This window comes from Capra hircus, assembly GCF_001704415.2.
Source record: "Capra hircus breed San Clemente chromosome X unlocalized genomic scaffold, ASM170441v1, whole genome shotgun sequence".
Taxonomy (NCBI): Eukaryota; Metazoa; Chordata; class Mammalia; order Artiodactyla; family Bovidae; genus Capra; species Capra hircus.
In genome coordinates, this window is record NW_017189516.1 from 44240138 (window position 1) to 44262985 (window position 22848).

Here is a 22848-nt window from a genome sequence, read left to right on the forward strand (position 1 = left end):
ACTTTGGTTGTTAAATTAGGCATTCAGCTCAATGGTGTTTTTATAACATTTTTGGAAGAACAATATTGAACAAATTAGTAATCAACAGTGGCTTTAATGAGGTTAAATTGAATTTATGGGTTTAATACCTCTCTGGGTCAATTTTGGGACATAGTGAATAATCTTAGCTATATTTATCATTGGTCTTGAAGAGAGATGAAAAAATATGTGTAAGCTAGCACATCTCTGTTTCAGGAAAAATTACCCACAGTAGATATCTCAGAGTTATTTGAGGATCAAATGTACAATTACACATTGTGAAAGTACTTAACCAACCACAAAGCACTAAATAAATTCAATAGATTGTTATAGTGACAAGATAGAGCTAGCAAACACATAATGGAAGAACAGATTGTTCTTTCAACTTCAATCTTTTGTTGTTTGCTTCTGAAGGTATTGTAGGTTTTATTTTGTTGTTCCTTTAGAAATGAAAAGAAACAATTTTTAAAAAGAACATACTGTAAGGCAAAGAGAAAACTAATAATTTCCCCCAAAAGACGTTTTAGTCTTTTCTTGAAATGTTGCTTATCATGTGTAGAGCAAGAGGAAGCTAGACAATGATGGGTTTTGTTTTTTTCCTTTTCATTGTGTCAATTAAGAAAGATACTGAAAATTCCTTCCAACTGCAGTTTAAATTAGGAACAATAGCTTTTTGTTATTTTGTAAAAAGTCATTACAATGTGATGAGTTTTCATTAAAAAAACATATCTTAGAAGATTGGACTTTATTTTAAGATGCAATTCTCTTGGTTACAGATTTAAAAATACAGCTTTTTGATGAGTTATATATAAATGAATAAAGAATTTAAATGATTTTCCCTGGTAATTCATATAAGGCAAATATCAAGTAGTAAATTGTATTATGGGATATAAGTGCCTTTTAAAAACTAAATATTAATCAATTTGATAATATACCTACCTTTAACTTAAAATTTAACATACTTTTTTCAGTGTTCATCGAGGAAAATAAATGTGTTGGGCATGTCAATTTATTCTAAAGAACTAAAATTGCTGTTAATTTCCATAATCCAAGAGGCTTTAAACATGACACTGGCTAGAAAAACACTGGCACAGAAATACAGTGAAGTGGAAGGAGCTAGAAAATGGGTAGAGACGAGGCTAAGAGACCATCCAAGATGGAGGAAAGGGCCAGAGATTGAATAGGACTGTAAATCCACTTTCAGGAGTTGGGTGAGGATTAGTTTCAGAACCAGGTACTGAGTCCTTCACTGATACTGTGACAGTAATCTTCCTGATGAAATTAAAGACAGAAGGGCACCTGTTGTCACTCTAATGGTAAAATGGTGGACCACTAGGCTCAGAAACTTGAAAAATGAAGTTTTGAGTCATCCTGCCAGGAGAAGTACTGTGACCAGTTGAGGTTTTATCTGAAAGTAAAGGAAATGTAAAACGTATAACAGAAGCAGGAATTTATAAATACTGTATGCAAGCACATGACTAGTTGTAGAAAGAAAAACTATAGTTATTATGTATTCTATTTATTAACATAAATTCTTTTATCCCCTTCTACAGTTTTATATATAAAGTATGTATTTGGCGACTTACCCTATTAATTGAAATGTTAGAGGATATCATTAAAGGATAGTGACTGAGATAATAGAAGAGCATTCATCACTCACAGGCGGAGATGTTTACAGGCAGGGTGGCCATATGATTTATTGTCCAAACTAGGAAGATGAAAAAATCAAAGGGCATATTAAAATAGTAAAAGATATATATTTAAAAATATTAGATTAGTGTTCATGAACCTAAAAATAGTTTTATTCAAAAGTTATTTTCCAAAATAATTTCTGAAATTAATGTTTGTTACACCCTTTTAAATAAATAATTTCTGTATTCATATTCTGAATATAAAACTTAATGGTGACAAGTATTCTAGTTACATGTCCATATACTTCTGTCAGGTTTTAACTATATGTGTTTCTAATACTGTATCACTTGTATTTCTCTAAAGAATGTATTTTTCCAATGTATCTTCCTTTCTATTAAAAAATAATTCATGGGACTTCCCTCGTGGTCCAGCGATTAAGATTTCACACTTCCATTGCAGGGCCTGTGGGTTCAATCCCTAGTCAGGAAACTAAGATCCCACATGCTGCAGGGTGCAGTCAAAACAAACAACCCCCCCCCAAAAAAAAACCTCCAAAACAAAAAAACTTGCAACTTCCTCAAAATTGCATTTGATGACTGACAAAATAAGTTGTTGACATCTTCTAATGCCTTTTCACTTTAGACTTTAATTTTAATTGAGAAAAGTGTATCTGTACAGGTGCCAAGGTGCCTGGTAAACTCTGGACAATCCTACTAAATGGTGGACATTCTTAGGCCTATTTTTCATATTGAAAGGTATTAATATATAATTCCAAATATTTTATTTTTTCTCCCATACTGAGTAACTTTTGTGAACAAATACTGTCCCCAGGCAAAACTTAACAAAGAAGTTGCTTTTTTCTTCTTTACACATTCATTAAAAAAAAATTAATTTGACTCTGCCAGGTCTTTGTTGCAGCACATAGAATCTTCATTGTTCAGTTGCAGCATGTGGTATAGATGGTGTTTTTAAAATATTTCATTGGATTGAGATGCTACACAATCATGTTCTTTCAACTTCTCTCCTTTTCAGGACAATATAAGTTTATTCAATTAGAAATACGAGCACCATCAAAACGCTCTTTAAACACACCTAGATTTCTAGGCACAACTATAAAATTTCAAAATGAGATGTTGCAATTCTTTTTATTTTGTTTTTTAACTTTTATTTATTTTTTAAATATAAATTTATTTATTTTAATTGGAGGCTAATTACTTTACAATATTGTATTGGTTTTGCCATACATTGACATGAATCTGCCATGGGTGTACATGTGTTCCCCATCCTGAACCCCCCTCCCACCTCCATCCCCATCCCATCCCTCTGGGTCATCCCAGTGCACCAGCCCCGAGCACCCTGTCTCATGCATTGAACCTAGACTGGCGATTCATTTCACATATGATAATGTACATGTTTCAATGCCATTCTCCCAAACCATCCCACCCTTGCCATCTCCCACAGAGTCCAAAAGACTGTTCTATACATCTTTGTCTCTTTCACTGTCTCGCATACAGGTTTATCATTACCATCTTTCTAAATTCCATATATATGCATTAGTATACTGTATTGGTGTTTTTCTTTCTGGCTTACTTCACTATGTATAATAGGCTCCAGTTTCATCCACCTCATTAAAATTGATTCAAATGTATTCTTTTTAATGGGTGAGTAATATTCCATTGTGTATATGTACCACAGCTTTCTTATCCATTCGTCTGCTGATGGACATCTAGGTTGCTTCCAGGTCCTAGCTATTATAAACAGTGCTGCAATGAACATTGGGGTACAAGTGTCTCTTTCAATTCTGGTTTTCTCAGTGTGTATGCCCAGCAGCAGGATTGCTGGGTCATAAAGCAGTTCTATTTCCAGTTTTTTAAGGCATCTCCACACTGTTCTCCATAGCGGTTGTACTAGTTTGCATTCCCACCAACAGTGTAAGAAGGTTCCCTTTTCTCCACACCCTCTCCAGCATTTATTGCTTGTAGACTTTTTGATAGCAGCCATTCTGACAGGCATGAAATGGTACCTTATTGTGGTTTTGATTTGCATTTCTCTCACAATGAGTGGAGAAGGCAATGGCACCCCACTCCAGTACTCTTGCCTGGAAAATCCCATGGGTGGAGGAGCCTGGTAGGCTGAAGTCCATGGGGTTGCTAAGGGTCGGACATGACTGAGCGACTTCACTTTCACGCATTGGAGAAGGAACTGGCAACCCACTCCAGTGTTCTTGCCTGGAGAATCCCAGGGACAGGGGAGCCTGGTGGGCTGCCGTCTATGGGGTCGCACAGAGTTGGACACGACTGAAGCAACACAGAAGAAGAAGAAGCATAATGAGTGATGTTGAGCATCTTTTCATGTGTTTCTTAGCCATCTGTATGTCTTCTTTGGAGAAATGTCTGTTTAGTTCTTTGGCCCATTTTTTGATTGGATCATTTATTTTTCTGGAATTGAGCTGCAGGAGTTGCTTGATTATTTTTGAGAGAAATTCTTTGTCAGTTCCTTCATTTACTATTATTTTCTCCCATTCTGAAGGTCACCTTGCTTATAGTTTCCTTTGTTGTGCAGAAGCTTTTAATTTTAATTAGGTCCCATTTGTTTATTTTTGCTTTTATTTCCAATATTCTGGGAGGTGGGTCATAGAGGATCCCGCTGTGATTTATGTTGGAGAGTGTTTTGCCTCTGTTTTCCTCTAAGAGTTTTATAGTTTCTGGTCTTATGTTTAGCTCTTTAATCCATTTTGAGTTTATTTTTGTGTATGGTGTTAAAAAGTGTTCTAGTTTCATTCATTTACAAGTGGTTGACCTGTTTTCCCAGCACCACTTGTTAAAGAGATTGTCTTTTCTCCATTGTATATTCTTGCCTCCTTTGTCAAAGACAATGTGTCCATAGGTGCGTGGATTTATCTCTGGGCTTTCTATTTTGTTCCATTGATCTGTATTTCTGTCTTTGTGCCAGTACCATACTGTCTTGATGACTGTGGCTTTGTAGTAGAGCCTGAAGTCAGATAGGGTGATTCCTCCAGTTCCATTCTTCTTTCTCAAGATTGCTTTGGCTATTTTAGTTTTTTTGTATTTCCACACAAATTGTGAAATTATTTGTTCTAGTTCTGTGAAAAATACCGTTGGTAGCTTGATAAGGATTGCATTGAATCTGTTAAATTGCTTTGGGTAGTATACTCATTTTCACTACATTGATTCTTCTGATCCATGAACATGGTATATTTCTCCATCTATTTGTGTCCTCTTTGATTTCTTTCACCAGTGTTTTATAGTTTTTTATATATAGGTCTTTTGTTTCTTTAGGTAGATATATATTCCTAAGTATTTTATTCTTTTCGTTGCAATGGTGAATGGAATTGTTTCCTTAATTTCTCTGTTTTCTCATTGTTAGTGTATAGGAATACAAGGGATTTCTGTGTGTTGATTTTATATCCTGAAACTTTATTATATTCATTGATTAGCTCTAGTAATTTTCTGGTGGAGTCTTTAGGGTTTTCTATGTAGAGGATCGTGTCATCTGCAAACAGTGAGAGTTTTTACTTCTTCTTTTCCAATCTGGATTCCTTTTTGTTTCTTTTTCTGTTCTGACTGCTGTGGCTATAACTTCCAAAAACTATGTTGAATAGTAGTCGTGAGAGTGGGCACCCTCAGACCTGATGCATGATTCTCTTAGTTCCTTGATTTCTTTCACCTTTATATTTAATTAGGTCTGGATATATAGTTTTTATTTTTTTTTTTTTTTTTAATTTCTGTTTTTCATTGGTGTATGGATTGGTTTTTTTTGCTTTATAGTGCTGTATTTTCTTGATTAGTTTTATTAGAGGATCGTGTCATCTGCAACAGTGGAGTTTTACTTCTTCTTTTCCATCTGGATTCCTTTTGTTTCTTTTTCTGTTCTGACTGCTGTGGCTATAACTTCCAAAACTATGTTGAATAGTAGTGGTGAGAGTGGGCACCCTTGTCTTGTTCCTGACTTTAGGGGAAATGCTTTCAATTTTTCACCATTGAGGATAATATTTGCTGTGGGTTTGTCATATATAGCTTTTATTATGTTGAGGTATGTTTCTTCTATTCCTGCTTTCTGGAGGGTTTTTATCATAAATGGATGCTGAATTTTGTCAAAGGCTTTCTCTGCATCTATTGAGATAATCATATGGCTTTTATCTTTCAATTTGTTAATGTGGTGTATTATGTTGATTGATTTGTGGATATTGAAGAATCCTTGCATCCCTGGGATAAAGCCCACTTGGTCATGCTGTATGATCTTTTTAATATGTTGTTGGATTCTGTTTGCTAGAATTTTGTTAAGGGTTTTTTGCATCTATGTTCATCAGTGATACTGGCCTGTAGTTTTCTTTTTTTGTGGCATCTCTGTCTGGTTTTGGTATTAGGGTGATGGTGGCCTCATAGAATGAGTTTGGAAGTTTACTTCCTCTGCACTTTTCTGGAAGAGTTTGAGTAGGATAGGTGTTAGCTCTTTAAATTTTTGGTAGAGAAGACCTAACACCTAATCAGCTGTGAAGCCGTCTGGTCCTGGGCTTTTGTTTGCTGGAAGATTTCTGATTGCAGTTTCAATTTCCATGCTTGTGATGGGTCTGTGAAGATTTTCTATTTCTTCCTGGTTCAGTTTTGAAAAGTTGTACTTTTCTAAGAATTTGTCCATTTCTTCCAAGTCATCCATTTTATTGGCATATAGTTGCTGATAGTAGTCTCTTATGATCCTTTGTATCTCTGTGTTGTCTGTTGTGATCTCTCCATTTTCGTTTCTAATTTTGTTGATTTGATTTTTCTCCCTTTGTTTCTGATGAGTCTGGCTAGTGGTTTGTCAATTTTATTTATCTTCTCAAAGAACCAGCCTTTGGCTTTGTTGATTTTTGCTATGGTCTCTTTTGTTTCTTTTGCATTTATTTCTGCCCTAATTTTTAAGATTTCTTTCCTTCTACTAACCCTGGGGTGCTTCATTTCTTCCTTTTCTAGTTGCTTTAGGTGTAGAGTTAGGTTATTTATTTGCCTATTTTCTTGTTTCTTGATGTAAGCCTGTATTGCTATGAACCTTCCCCTTAGCACTGCTTTTACGGTGTCCCATAGGTTTGGGGTTGTTGTTTTCATTTTCATTCATTTCTATGCATATTTTTATTTCTTTTTTGATTTCTTCTGTGATTTGTTGGTTATTCAGCAGCGTGTTGTTCAGCCTCCATATGTTGGAATTTTTAATAGTTTTTCTCCTGTAATTGAGATCTAATCTTACTGCATTGTAGTCAGAAAAGATGCTTGGAATGATTTCATTTTTTTAAAATTTACCAAGGCTAGATTTATGGTCCAGGATGTGGTCTATCCTGGAGAAGGTTCCATGTGCACTTGAGAAAAAGGTGAAATTCATTGTTTTGGGGTGAAATGTCCTATAGATATCAATTAGGTCTAACTGGTCTATTGTATCATTTAAGGTTTGTGTTTCCTTGTTAATTTTCTGTTTAGTTTATCCATAGGTGGAAGTGGGGTATGAAAGCCTCCCACTATTACTGTGTTATTGTTGATTTCCCCTTTCATACTTCTTAGCATTTGTCTTACATATTGTAGTGCTCTTATGTTGGGTGCATATATGTATATTTATACTTGTTATATCTTCTTCTTGAGTTGATCCTTTGATCATTATGTATTGTCCTTCTTTGTCTCTTTTCACAGACTTTGTTTTAAAGTCTATTTTTTCTGATATGAGTATTGCTACTCCTGCTTTCATTTGGTCTCTATTTGCGTGGAATATCTTTTTCCAGCCCTTCACTTTCAGTCTGTATGTGTCCTTTGCTTTGAGGTGGGTCTCTTGTAGACAACATATATAGGGGTCTTATTTTAGTATCCATTCAGCTAGTCTTTGCCTTTTGGTTGGGGCATTCAACCCATTTACATTTAAGGTAGTTATTGATAAGTATGACCCGTTGCCATTTACTTTATTGTTTTGGGTTCGAGTTTATACACCCTTTCTGTGTTTCCTGTCTAGAGAAGATCCTTTAGCATTTGTTGAAGAGCCGATTTGGTGGTGCTGAATTCTCTCAGCTTTTGCTTATCTGTAAAGCTTTGATTTCTCCTTCATATTTGAATGAGATCCTTGCTAGGTACAGTAATCTGGGTTGTAGGTTTTTCACTTTCATCACTTTAAGTATGTCCTGTGATTCCCTTCTGGCCTGAAGAGTTTCTATTGAATTAGCTGTTATCCTTATGGGAATCCCCTTGTGTGTTATTTGTTGTTTTTCCCTTGCTGCTTTTAGTATTTGTTCTTTGTGTTTGATCTTTATTAATTTGATTAATACGTGTCTTGGGGTGTTTCACCTTGGGTTTATCCTGTTTGGGACTCTCTGGGTTTCTTGGACTTGGGTGATTATTTCCTTCCCTATGTTAGGGAAGTTTTCAACTATTATCTCCTCAAGTATTTTCCCATGGTCTTTCTTTCTGTCTTCTTCTTCTGGGACTCCTATGATTCAAATGTTGGGGTGTTTAACATTGTCCCAGAGGTCTCTGAGGTTGTCCTCATTTCTTTTAATTCTTTTTTTCTTTTTTCCTCTCTGTTTCATATATTTATACCATTCTATCTTCTACCTCACTTCTCCTATCTTCTGCTTCTGTTATTCTACTGTTGGTTCCCTCCAGAGTGTTGTTTATCTCATTTATTGCATTATTCATTATATATTGACTCTTTTTTATTTCTTCTAGGTCCTTGTTAAACCTGTCTTGCATCTTCTTGATCCTCGTCTTCAGGCTGTTTATCTGTAACTCCATTTTGTTTTCAAGATTTTGGATCATTTTCACTATCATTATTTGGAATTCTTTATCAGGTAGATTCCCTATCTCTTCCTTTTTTGTTTGGTTTGGTGGGCATTTATCCTGTTCCTTTACCTGCTGGGTATTTCTCTGCCTTTTCATCTTGTTTATATTGCTCTGTTTGGGGTGGCCTTTCCGTATTCTGGTAGTTCATGGTTCCTCTTTATTGTGGAGGTTCCTCACCATGGGTGGGGTTGGACAGGTGGCTTGTCAAGGTTTCCTGGTTAGGGAAGCTTGTGTCGGTGTTCTGGTGAGTGGAGCTGGATTTCTCCTCTCTGGAGTGCAATGAAGTGTCCAGTAATGAGTTTTGGGATGTCACTGGGTTTGGTGTGACTTTGGGCAGCCTGTATATTGAAGCTCAGGGCTATGTTCCTGTATTACTGGAGAATTTGTGTGGTATGTCTTTTTCTGGAACTTGTTGGCCCTTGGGTGGTGCTTGGTTTCAGTGTAGGTATGGAGACTTTTGATGAGCACCTATCGATTAATGTTCCCTGGAGTCAGGAGTTCTCTGGTGTTCTCAGGATTTGGACTTAAGCCTCCTGTCTCTGGTTTTCAGTCTTATTCTTACAGTAGCCTCAAGACTTCTCCATCTATACAGCACTAATGATAAAACATCTAGGTTAATGATGAAAAGTTTCTCCACAGTGAGTGACACCTGGAGAGGTACACAGAGTTACATGGAGAAGAGAAGAGGGAGGAGGGAGAGAGAGGTGACCAGGAGGAGAAGAGAAAGGGAAGAGAGCAAGCTAGCCTGTAATCACTTCCCTATGTGCTTTCCACAGTCTGGACTGCTCAGAGATGTTCACGTAGTTATACAGAGAAGAGAAGAGGGAGGAAGGAGACAGAGGCAGACAGGAGGATAAAAAGGGGAATCAAAAGAAGAGAGATAGATCCAGCCAGTAATCAGTTCCCTAAGTGTTCTTCACAGCCCAGAACACACAAAGAGATTCACAGAGTTGGGTCGAGAAGAGAAGGGGGAGGGAGGAGATAGAGGTGACCTGATAGAGAAAAGGGAGAGTCCAAAGGGGGAGAAGGAAATGGCAACCCACTCCAGTATTCTTGCCTGGAAAATCCCATGGACAGAGGAGGCTGGTGGGCTATAGTCCAAAGGGTCACAAAGAGTTGGACATGACTGATCGACTTCACTTTCACTTTCAAAGGAGGAGAGAACAATCCAGCCATTAATCTCACTCCCAAGTAAAAATAGGTACTGAAGATTAGGTTCTTAAATGTACAAAATTGATAACAAATACCAAAAAGCAAAGATTAAAAATCTAGAGTAGAGGTTTGATTCTCAAAAATACAATATTAAAAAAACAAAGTCACAAAAATTATAAAATATATATATGAAGTTTGCTTTAAAAATAGGGTCTTTTTCGCAAGGTAATAGTAGGTTATAAAAATGAAAATTAAAGGAGTAATAAGTGAAAGTGAAATCGCTCAGTCGTGTCCAACTCTTTGCAACCCGTGGACTGTAGCCCACCAAGCTCCTCTGTCCATGGGATTCTCCAGGCAAGAATACTGGAGTGGGTTGCCATTTCCTTCTCCATAAAGGAGTAATAGAGGACTTAAAATTTTAAAAATGATAATAGTAAAAATATATCAAGGACTTTCTCTGGTGTTGTGGACAGTGCGGGGTCAGTTCATTTTCAGATAGTTCCTTGATCCGGCTTATACTTCTCAGGATCTAAAGGCCCCTTCCTATGTAGTCAGTGCTAACTACAGGGTTTTAATCTGTTGCACCTGTCACTTCCAAGGCGGTTCCCTCTGTTTAATTTAGCTTCTTCTGTTTGCTGGCCTCTTCAGTGTCTAATTTCCACCCTGACACAAGGGGGCGGTGGTGGTCACTTTTTTAGGCTTACTTGTTCAGTCGTGCTGTGGAGAGGGAGGAACACTGCAAGCAAATGTTTGCGGGGAGTGCTCGCAGTGTCTCAGCCACACTGGATTTGCCCCCGCTCACAGCGTGTATGCTTTCCCAGTCTACACTGCTCAGGCTCTAGGTTGCTCTGCTGGGAACTGTCTGAGGTGGGCCCTGCATTTCGTGCATTTCCCAGGTCTAAGCTGTCAGGTTCAGGTTCTCAGGTACTCCACAAAGGCGCAGACTTGGTTGGGCCTGCATTTTGTGCCCTTCCCAGGTCCGAGAAGCTGAGGTGACCAGGTGCTTGGCGAGCGCAGTCGACCCCAGTTGGGGGCTGCGACTTATCACCTCCCCTGTCCCAGCTGCTTGGTTTTCTGGGTGTACAACCGGCATGCCTTCTCAGGTGTGCCATGTGTCTCTTCTGGGGAGCTGATCTCTGGCTGTGACCCTCCTGGCGGATGTCAACCATCCAAAATCCCAAGAAGTCTTGGTTAGCAATGAAGCCTGCTTGCAGTTTGGTAGAGGATGCCTCTCTGGGGCTGCGATTGCCCCCTTCCGGCTTCAGCTGCCCTCGCCTGCCTGTCTCTGGCTGGGGCGGGGGACCGTTCCACAGTCGGCTAGCTCTGCTCAGTCCTTTATTCTGTGAGCAGGCCTCGCAGTGTCTTAGGTTAGGGCTTTTTGCAGGATAGTTACCCCACAGTCTGGGTTGCTATCTCTAGTTAGTTTCCTCGGATTGCCCTCAGGGCATTCAGGCCCGTTGCTTACCCTAAGCAATGCAGCCCACGCCTCCCTGTCCAGCCCCCACTTGCTAGTTGCGGATGTGAGCATCTGCGCTGCTTCTCCGCTGGGAGTTGCCCTTAGGCACCTAATCTGTGGGTTTTCATTATTTATTTATTTTTCCTCCTGGTTATGTTGCCCTCTGAGGTTCCAAGGCTTGCCACAGACTCACCGGTGAGAGTATTTCCTGGTGTTTGGAAACTTCTCTCTTTTTTAAGACTCCCTCCCCGGGACAGGTCTCCATCCCTAACTCTTTTGTCTCTTTTTATCTTTTACATTTTGTCCTACCTCCTTTCGAAGACAATGGGCTGCCTTTCTGGGTGCCTGGTGTCCTGTCAGCATTCAGAAGTTGTTTTGTGGAATTTGCTCAGCGTTCAAATGCTCTTTCGATGAATTTGTGGGGGAGAAAGTGGTCTCCCCATCCTATTCCTCCGCCATCTTAGGACTGCCCCCTTTCGAGATGTTGTAATTCTTTAAAGTTCTCACAATTAAATTTCTTCTGTTTCTCCCTTGCTTTTATCTATTTAAGAAAAATTGAATGTACTTGAGGTGTACAACATGACAATTTGATACACATAGTGATATGATTACTACAATCATGCCAATTAACATATCTCTTCACATAGTTACATTTGTGTGTGATGAGAGTACCTGAAATCTACATTCTTAACAAATTTCCAGTCTTCAATACAGTTATTAGTAACTATAGGCATCTTGCCAAACACAGATCTCTAGACTTACTCATCCTATGTAACTGTTTCATTCCCCTAGACCATCATCTCCCCATTTCTCCCACCTCCCCATTCCTAGTAACTAGCCTTTGACCTTCTACTCTCTGCTTCCATGTATTCTAATTTTTATATTCCACATATCAGTGAGATTATGCAGGGGTTTTTTTTTCTGTCTTTCTGCCTGGCTTATTTCACTTAGCATAATGTCCTCTAGGTTCATCCATGTTGTTTCAAATGGAAGGATCTATTTTTTTTTTAAGGCTGAATAATATTCTAATAATATACACAAATATACATGGTGCTGGAGAAGACATTTGGGAGTCCCTTGGACTGCAAGGGGATCAAACCAATCAATCCTAAAGGAAATAGACCCTGAATATTCATTGGAAGAACTGATGCTAAAGCTGAAGCTCCAATACTTTGGCCACCTGATGCAAAAAACTGACTCACTGGAAAAGACCCTGATTCTGGGAAAGATTGAAGGCAGGGGGAGAAGGGGGCGGCAGAGGATGAGATGGCTGTGTGGTATCACTGATTCAATGGACATGAGTTTGAACAAACTCAAGGAGATAGTGAAGGACAGGGAAGCCTGGCATGCTGCAGTCCATGGGGTCACAAAGAGTTGGACACGACTTAGTGATTGAATAACATGTATGTATATACACCCATTATATCTTTATTCATCCTTCCTTCAGTAGATACTTAGGTTGTTTCCATGTCTTGGCTATTGTAAATAATAACTGCAATGAACACGAAAGCACAGATACCTCTTCAAGGCACCGATTTCATTTCCTTTGCTTATATATCAGAAGTAGGATTACTGAATTATGTGGTAGTTCTGTGTTTAGGTTTTTTAAGAAACCTCCATCCTGTTTTCCATAATAGCTGTACCAATTCACACTCCTACCAGTAGTGTATAAGGGTTCTGTTTTCCCCATGTCCTCATGAACATGTATCTTGGCTTTTTGGTAACATCCATCCTATCAAGTCTGAAGTGGTATCTCACTGTGGTTTTGATTTGCATTTCCCTGATGATTAGTTACACTGAGCATCTCCTCATATACCTGTTGGTTATTTGTATATCTTCTTTGGAAAAATGTCTATTCAGGTCCACTGATCATTTATTAATTGGGTGGTTTGTTTTTTGCTACTGAATAATACAGTTTGCTTAGATATTTTGGATATTAACCCCTTATCAGATACATAATTTACAAACATTTTTTCCCAATTTATAGGTTGCCTTTTCATTTTATTGATTGTTTCCTTTGCTATGGAAAAACATTTACTTTGATGTAGCCCCATTTATTTTTGCTTTTGTTGCTGAGGTTTCTTGTCATTTTAATAATTCCCTTTTTATACACTTTGATTTTAATAATTGCAGTTTATAACTGAAGTTCTTTGTTCCATTTTGTGACTATGTTGATTAAAGCTTTCCTACTGGTTTTGGACAAAGTGCAACTAAATTTTAATCATTTAGGAAACTGTTGCATTGACAAAATACATGGTCAATTGATTTTCTATAATGATACTTGAACAACTGGAAACCCATGTGCAAAAAAAGAGAACACCCATTCATACTTAGCACTTACATATAAATATTAATTCAAAATGGACCATGGATATAAATATAAACCCCAAATTATAAAACTTATAGAAGAAAACATAGGAGAAAATCTTAATTGCCTGGGATTATCAAAGATTTCTTATATGCAAAACCAACACCATAATGCATAAAAGGAAAAAAGAAAAACTGGACTTCATCAAAATTAAGAACTTCTTCGCTTTGAAAGATATTGTTAAAAGGATGAAAATAGAAACCATAACTCTCAAAAATGAGTTTTACCCATGATATATACAAAAGAACATGTACACTTAGATGAATACATACACACAAATACACACATATACCTTAATACACAATCAGAACACTGAAATAAACAACCCAATGAAAATAAAAAGAACAAGAGTAAACAGGTGCTCATCCAAAGAAGATAAATAGATGGTAAAGATACATAACTTTGTTTAATCATTAATCATTAGGGAAATGAAAATAAAATTACAAAAGGAGATATCACTAAACATGTTTTAGAATATTTAAAGTTTAAAAGTCTGATCATGCCAGGTATTGACAATGATATGGAACTAATGGAACTTAAATAAATTAATTTTATATTGGAGTATAGTTGATTAACTGTTTTTAGTTTCAGGTGTACAGCAGTGATTCCATTACACAAAGCATGTATCTATTCTTTGCCAAATTCATTTCCCAATAGGTTATCACAGAGTATTAAGCAGGGTTTCCTGTGCTATACAGTAGGTCCTTGTTGGTTATCTATTTTAAGTATATCAGTGTGTACATGTCCATCCCAAACTCTCAATCTATCCCTTCCCCCACCATTTCCCCCTCAGTAACTACAAGTTCATTCTCTAAGTTTGTTGTTCTGGGTTGTAAATAAGTTCACTTTGATCATTTTTTTTAGCTTCCACATATAAGTAATATCATATGATATTTGTCTTGCTCTGTCAGACTTACTTTCACTCTGTATGACAATCTCTAGGTCCATCCATGTTCCTTTAGATGGCATTATTTCATTCTTCTTAATAGCTGAGTAATATTCCACTGAATATATGTACCGAATCTTCTTTATCAATTTCTCTGTCAAACATTTAGGTTGCTTCCATGTTGTGGCTATTATAAAACAGCATGTATGTAATCTTTTGAATCATGTTTTCTTCCAGATACATGTCCAGGAATGGGATTGCTGGATCATATGGTAGCTCTATTTTTTGTTTCTTAAGAAAACTCCAGAGTCACTGTACCAGTTTACATTTCCACCAACAGTGTAGGAGGACTCCCTTCTCTCCACACCCTCTCCAGTAGTTACTGTTTGTAGACAATTTGATGATTGCCATTCGAACTGGTGTGAAGTGATACCTCATTGTAGTTTTGATTTGCATTTCTCTAATAATTAGCAATGTTGAGTATCTTTTCATATGCCTCTTGGCCATATATCTTCCTTTAAAAAAAATGTCAGTTTAGGTCTTCTGCCCATTTTTATTGTTTTTTTGGGGGTAGAGGGTGAGGCACATGAGCTTTTTTAAATTTTGGAGATTAATCCCTTGTTGATAGCATCATTTTCAAATATTTTCTCCTATTCTGTGGGTTATTTTTCTTTTTTTAAATCATTTCTTTGGCTGTGCAAAAGCTTTTGAGTTAATTAGGTCCCAGTTTTTATATTTATTTTCATTACTCTAGGAGGTGGATCAAAAAAAGATCTGTCTGTGATTTACATCAGAGTGTTCTGTGTATTTTTTCTCTAAGAGTTTTTGGTATCCAGTCTTACATTTGAGTCTTTAATTCATTTTCAGTTTATTTTTGTATATGATATTAAACAATGTTCTAATTTTATTTTTACATGTAGTTGTCTAGTTTTTCCAGCACCACTTATTGAAGAGACTGTCTTTTCTCCACTGTATACAGTCTTACCTCCATTGTCATAGGTTAGATGACAATAGGTGCATGGGTTTATCTCTGAACTTTCTTTCCTCTACCATTGATCTATCTCCTGTTTCTGTGTCAGTACTATTCAGTTTTGATGACTGTAGGTTTGTAGTAACATAGTCTGAAGTCAGGGAGCCTGATTACTCCAGCTGTTTTTCTTTTACAAGACTGTTTTGGCTATTTGGGGTCTTTTGTGTTTCCATACAAATTTTGAAAAATTTTGTTCTTCTGTGAAAAATGCCATTGGTAATTTGAGATTGCATTGAATCCATAGATTGCCTTGTATAGTAGAGTTATTTTGTTAATGTTGATTCTTCCATTCAAGAACATGGTATATATCTCTCCACCTATTTGTGTCATCTGTTTTTTTTTCATCAGTGTCTTATAGTTTGGGGAGTACAGGTCTTTGCCTCATTAAGTAGGTTTCTTTCTAGGTAGTTTATTCTTTTCTGATGCAGTGGTAAATGGGATTGTTTCTTTAATTTCTCTTTCTCATGTTTCATTGTTAGTGTATAGAAATGCAACAGATTTCTTTGTATTAATTTTGTATCCTGCAGCTTTACTGAATTCATTCATGAACTATAGTAGTTCTCTTTTTTCCCAGTTGGTTGGCAATTTATTAAAGCAGTAAGTCTCAGGAGATTAGCACACATAATATTATAAGACAAAATGTCAGTGTCACAAAACAAACAAGTTAGTATGAATCAGAATGCATTTGAGCTTTTCAAGACATATATTTTATTATTGGAATATACTTACAGTATTAGTTTCTGTGGTACAACAAAGTGAATCAGCTATATGTATACCTAAATCCCCTCTCTCTTGAGCCTCCCTCCCACACCTCCTCCCACATCCCATTCCTCTAGGTCATCACAGAGGACCAAGTTGAGCTCCCTGTACATTGCAACTATACAGCACAGAATCCCTGTGCTATACACTAGTGATCTGTTTTATATACAGTAGTGTATATATGTTAATGCTACTCTCCCAGTTTGTCCCACCCTCGCTTCCCCTCGTGTGCCCACATGTCAACTATATGTCTGCATCTATTCCTCCTTACATAGGTTCATCTGCACTACTTTTTTAGATTTCATGTATATGCGTTAATATATGATATTTTTCTCTTTCTGACTTCACTCTGTATGACAGATGGTAGGTCCATCCACATCATTAATTACCTTCCTTGTTATGGCTGAGTAATATTCCACTGTGCATGTGTATGTGTGTGTGTGTGTGTGTCCACATCTTCTTTATCCACTCATCTGTTGATGGACATTGAGGTTGTTTCCATGTCCTTGCTATTGTAAATAGTGCTGCAATGACCATTGGAGTACATGTGTCTTTTTGAATTTTGGTTTTCTCAAGGTATATGCCCCGGTGGTATTTCTGGATCATATGGTAGTTCTGTTTTTATTTTTTATTTCCATAGTGACTGCACCAAGTTACATTCCCACCAACAGTGCAAGATAGTTCCCTTTTATCCACGCACTCTCTGGTATTTATTGTTTATAGATTTTTTGATGATGGCCATTCTGACTGGTGTGAGGTGATACCTTATTGTTTTGATTTGCATTTCTTTATTAGTGATGTTGAGCATCTTTTCATGTGTTTGGCCATCTGTACATCTTCTTTGGAGAAATGTCTATTTAAAAGGTCTTCTGCCCAGTTTTTGATTGGGTCATTTGGTATGAGCTGCATGAGCTGCTTGTATATTTTGGAGATTAATCCTTTGTCAGTTGCTTCATTTGCAAATATTTTCTCCCATTCTGAGGGTTATCTTTTTGTCTCTTTTAGGTTTTCTTTGCTGTGCAAAAACTTTTCAGTTTAACTAGGTCCCGTTTGTTGCTCTAGTGGTTTTCTGGTAACATCTTTAGGATCTTCAATGTATAGTATCACATCATCTGCAAACAGTGACAGTTTTACTTGCTTTCCAATTTAGAGTCCCTTTAGTTCTTTCTTTGCTGATTGCTATAGTTGGGACTTCCAAAGCTATGTTGAATAAGAGTGGTGAGAGTGGACATCCTTGTCTTGTTCCTGATCTTAGAGCAAATGCTTTCAACTTTTCACCATTGTGGATGATACTAGCTATAAGTTTGTCATATGTGGCTTTTATTATGTTGAAGTATGTTCCCTCTAAGCTCACTTTCTGGAGAGTTTTTATTGTAAATCGGTGTTGAATTTTGTTAAAAGCTTTTTCTGCATCTATTGACAAAATCATAAGGTTTTCTTCAATTTGTTGATGTTACATATCACACTGATTGATTTGCAGATATTGAAAAATTCTTGCATCTCTGGAATGAATCCCACTTGATTATGGTGTATTATCCTTTTAATGTATTATTGTTGGATTCAGTTTGCTAGTATTTTGAGGATTTTTGCATCTTTGTTCATCAGTGATATTGGCCTGTAATTTTGTTTTTTTTGTAGTATCTTTTGCTGGCTTGGGTATCATGGCCATAGCCTCGTAGAATGAGTTTGGGAATATTCCTTCCTCTGCAATTTTTTGAAATAGTTTCAGGATAGGTGTTAATTCTTCTGTAAATGTTTGATATATTAATAATTCATCTATGAAGCCATCTCTTCATGAACTTTTGTTTGTTGGGAGGTTTTAAGTCACAGTTTCAATGTCAGTACTTGGTCTGTTCCTATTTTCTATTTCTTCCTGGTTCATTCTTGGGAGATTGTGCTTTTCTAAGAATTCATCCATTTCTTCTAAACTGTCCATTTTATTGGCATATAGTTGCTTGTAGTAGTCTCTTATGATCCTTTGTATTTCTCTGGTGTCTGTTGTAACTTCTCCATTTCCATTTCTGATTTTATTGATTTGAGCTCTCGCCCTCTTTTTCTTGATGAGTCTGGCTAAAGGCGTATCAATTTTGGTAATATTTTCAAAGAACTAGATTTTAGTTTCATTGATCTTTTTTCTACTCTGTTCTTCATCTCTATTTCATTTATTTCTGCCAGTGAGTACTCCCCGGAGCTGCTTCTGCCAGTGTCCTAGTCCCCATAATGAGCCACACCCATCCCCTCCCTCCACAGGAGACCTTCTGATACCAGCAGGTAAGTCTGGCCCAGTCTTTTATGAGGTTATTGCTTTCACCTCTGGGTCCTGGTGCACACCATACCCTGTGTGCTCCCTTCAAGAGTGGAATTCCTGTGGTGAAACTCCATTGGCCTTCAGAGCCATATTCTCTAGGGGTTCCTCCTCCCATTGCCAGAACCCCCAGGCTGGGGAGCCTGACATGGGGTTCATAACTTCCACTGCTGTGGAGGAACCTCTGTGGTGTAATCCTTTTCTAGTTTGTGGGTTGCCTACCAGTAACGTGGGCTCCCTAGGTGGCTCAGTGGTAAAAAAAAAAAAAAATCCACCTGCAGTGCAGGAGACCTGGGTTTGATCCCTAGATCATGAGGATCCCCTGAGAAGGGAGAAGGAAATGGCAACCCATTCCAATATTCTTGCCTGGAGAGCTCCATGGACCGAGGAAGCTAGTGGGCTACAGTCCATGGGGTCACAAAGGGTCGGGCATGACTAAGCGACTAGCAGTTTCACTTTTTACCCGGCATATACAGGACTTAATTTTATCACAATTGCATCCCTCCTTCCATCTCATTGTGACTTCTTTGTCTTTGGATGTAGGGTATGATTTTTGGTAGGTTCTAGCATTTTGTTTTATTTTTGTCACTGGTTATTTATTTATTTTTTTTTTACGTTTCTAATACATAATTCATTTTTTTATTTTTTATTTTTTAATTTTAAAATCTTTGTCACTGGTTATTTAGAAGGTAGTTGTTATTTTGGTGTTTGCTTAAGAAGAGGTGAGCTCCTGTCCTTCTACTCTGTGATCTTATCTCTGCACTGGAACTACTGGAACTTGAATTGACTGCTGATAGGAGCATAAAACAGTACAACCATGTAGGAAAACTGTTTGGAAGGTTTATAGAAAGTTAAAAATACACATACCATTTGATCCAACCATTCCACTTGTAGAAGAGACATTAAATATACATATAAAGACTTAAACATTAATGTTCATAACAGCTTTTAACTGTATCACCCTCAGACTGGAAATAATCCAAATCTCCTTTACCAGGTGAGTGAATAAACAAATAGGGACTTATCAGCCAATAGAATACTACTCAACAATAAAAAGCAGTAAACCTTCAGATACATTGATGATTCTCAAAATATTTATGATGAGTTAGAAGAAGTAGACAAAAAATAGTATTCTGATTCCATTTATAGAAAAATTCTGGAAAAGGCAAACTTATCTACAATGACAGAAAGCAGATCAGTACTTGCCTGGCAATGAGGGCATATGAAGTGAGGGGCAGAAGGGAGGAAGTACAAAGAAACATTAAGTAACTTTTAGAGGTGATGTTCATTATCTTATTTATGGTGATGGTTTTATAGGCATATACTTATATCAAAACTCATTCAAATTTTATAATTTAAATATGTTGTGTTTGTTGTATGCTAAGTTATACCACAGCAAAGGTATTGAAACTGCAGATTTAGTCATTCAAAGGTACTGGAAAGGTAGGTGATTTCTGAGGCCAAAATAACAAATGTATTTACTTCATACATTTGGTTACAGAAACATAAGAATGTGTACATCTGAAAATACACTTGCAAAACAGTTTAAGGTTATTAGTAGTGTGATCAAAAGTATTTGAAATATTTATGTCACACAATGTGTTAATGTCTATAACATAAGAAAAGTGTTTAAAGTATGTAGAAATCTGATAAAAATGCCTAAGTGTGTCAATCAGTAGAAATAAAGCAGAAATCATCAATAAGCATATTTTAAAACTGTACATTAATAGTTATAAAAATCCATATATAAAAAATAAATCATTTCTCAAAACTGTCAAATATATAGAAAACAATGTTAATACCAAATCTTGTCTCCACAAAGAATACTTGGTTGTTCCCATGTATTGTGAGGAAATTAGTGCAAACTCCTAAGCTCCAGTTGTCAATATATTCAAAATCCTTAAAACAGGTCCGATCAGCAACTGTAGTTCTATAAAATTACTAAAATAAAGTCATATGAATATGTGAAGGTACAAAGATTTAATAACAAATACATGCTGTTAATATTAGGAAACAAGTTATATTGGAGAAGGCAATGGCACCCCACTCCAGTACTCTTGCCTGGAAAATCCCATGGGCGGAGGAGCCTGGTGGGCTGCAGTCCATGGGGTTGCTAAGAGTCAGATACGATTAAGCGACTTCACTTTCACTTTTCACTTTCATGCACTGGAGAAGGAAATGGCAACCCACTCCATGTGAAGGTACAAAGATCTAGTAACAAATACATGCTGTTAATATTAGGAAACAAGTTATATATCCAAAAGTAAAAGATTGATTGGGACATCTGTGGTGCTTCTCTGATCTTGTTGTGACCCATAAGATGGAATACATTGCTGCCTTGTGTTTCTTCATACTCAAATAACAGCAAAATGTTTCGTTACAAGTTTTGAATACAGACAACCTGTAACATCACTTACTACTTTCAATCTTCATTATGAGGCATAAGTTGGTTATACCCAAGTCTCAGTTGCTCATTATGTGAAGATAGTGATAATTATAGCACTTATCTATAGGCTTCTACTGAATATTATGTATGATAATGGGTAGAACAGTTGTAGTCCACTGCCTGGCCCTAGTAGGGATCATGAATGTCACCTATTATCATTAAGTGAAAATGCTTAAAACAGTATTGTTTATTTTCATTTAAAAAGTATACACATATATTAACAGTAGTTAACTCTGAGTCTTGGACTTATACATAATTGTCATATTCTTCTTTCCTCTGTTACTCGATTTTACAATAAACAAAGTAATTTTTAACATCTACGTATTTTCAAATTTGCTACATTTATAAATAGAACAGGATAGTAAATATAAAATTTCTTGATATTTCAAACATTTAACTTGAAAATGCATTTAATTGAAAAAAATTATCTTCTTATTTCATTAGAGAGATAAATTAGTGGTTAATGAATGCAGTAAAAAAAAAAGAAAAAGCCATATTTATTAAATTCTCCAAAAGACTAAGTCACCTTCTTAAAGTCATGAATTCTCATTCAATATGGTATTGTGAGTTGACTTTAATATATAGTAAGCAAACCATATTTCCTCTGAAGTTGTATAGTTTCCTGAGATAATTTGGAAAGATCAAGATCCAGTTGCCAATGATGTTGTTTCCTTATTTGTGAAATAGGGATAATGAATCATCTTAACTGCCACCACAGGATTCTTGTGACTCTCATATAATAAAATATGGAGAAAGGTCCTGATAAAAGAAATATCCTATGGAAATATAAAATATTTTTATTTTGGAAATCATCAAATATTTGTTTCACATTCTTTTAATAAGTTGAAAGTATACTAAAAATTCTTAATCAATAACCCTATCTGGTAAATAGTAGCTTCAATAACAAAGATAAAAACATACAATGAGTAAAAGTGAATGGAAGTATATTTCCTTCGTATATAAGTTCGACATCCAGACTGGAGGTGTGGCTTAATGCCAACAAGATGTTCAGTGGTGAAGGTGCTGTCAACATTGGTGCTTTGCCATCCCCTAGCATACAGTCCTCCTCTGCATGCTCATAGCTGTCCCCTGCCTCATTTGGCTTCTAGCTTATGTGAAGAGGAAATAGAGGAATCAGATGAAGCAAAAACTGCTTGTGCTCATACTTTATTAGCAAGAATTTAGTTGAGTGACCACATGTAACTACAAAGGAGGCTGGGCACTGTGATCCCCAGTTGGGTTGCCCTGAGTAACCAGGGAGAAAAGTACAACAGATTCAGAGGGCACAAGTAACAGTCAAATGTACACCCTACACAGCACATCTGGTCACTTGGAACCACTTGATGTACCAATAATACTTGAAGTAATTTCCTAGAATTCATGATTAAATTTGCTTTGTGTCAAAGTCATGTTGTTTATCTCTTTCTATGTGTAGGTGTTCTTTATTCTAAAAACTGTATTTTAGTATAAGACAAAAAGAACAGTTGTGGCAAGTTTTCTGCATTGTACAGGGATTTCATCTCTTCTAGTCACAAAAGAACTCTGCTTCATCATCAGATGTCTTGCTTGTCAATAGCTCCCTGTGTGAAACTTCACAAGAGCTATAGAAGTAGTTAATGTTTGAAGTTAGGTAACTTTGATGGTGTCTGTAAGGAATGGGGGAAAAAAAGAGAGAGGAGAGTGTTTGAACTGTTTCAGAGAAAAACATATTTTATACAAAAAGCTTGTAATGCAACTTAAAGATTTAGCAAAATGCCCACAAGGCAGCTTAATATGCTTTAGTAATGGGAGGTTGCTTTAATACTGCTCATGAGGAAGCAATTCCTTTGCTAAAGGGTTTTCCAAGTGAATGAGTATGCCCTGTGCTTACCTTCAGAGGCCTTCCATTCCTCTAGAACTCATGTTAATTGCTTAATGCATGCCCTGCATAACCCTGATTTCTCCAATAAACAACTTCACCTTTGATTTGAAAAATGGACTT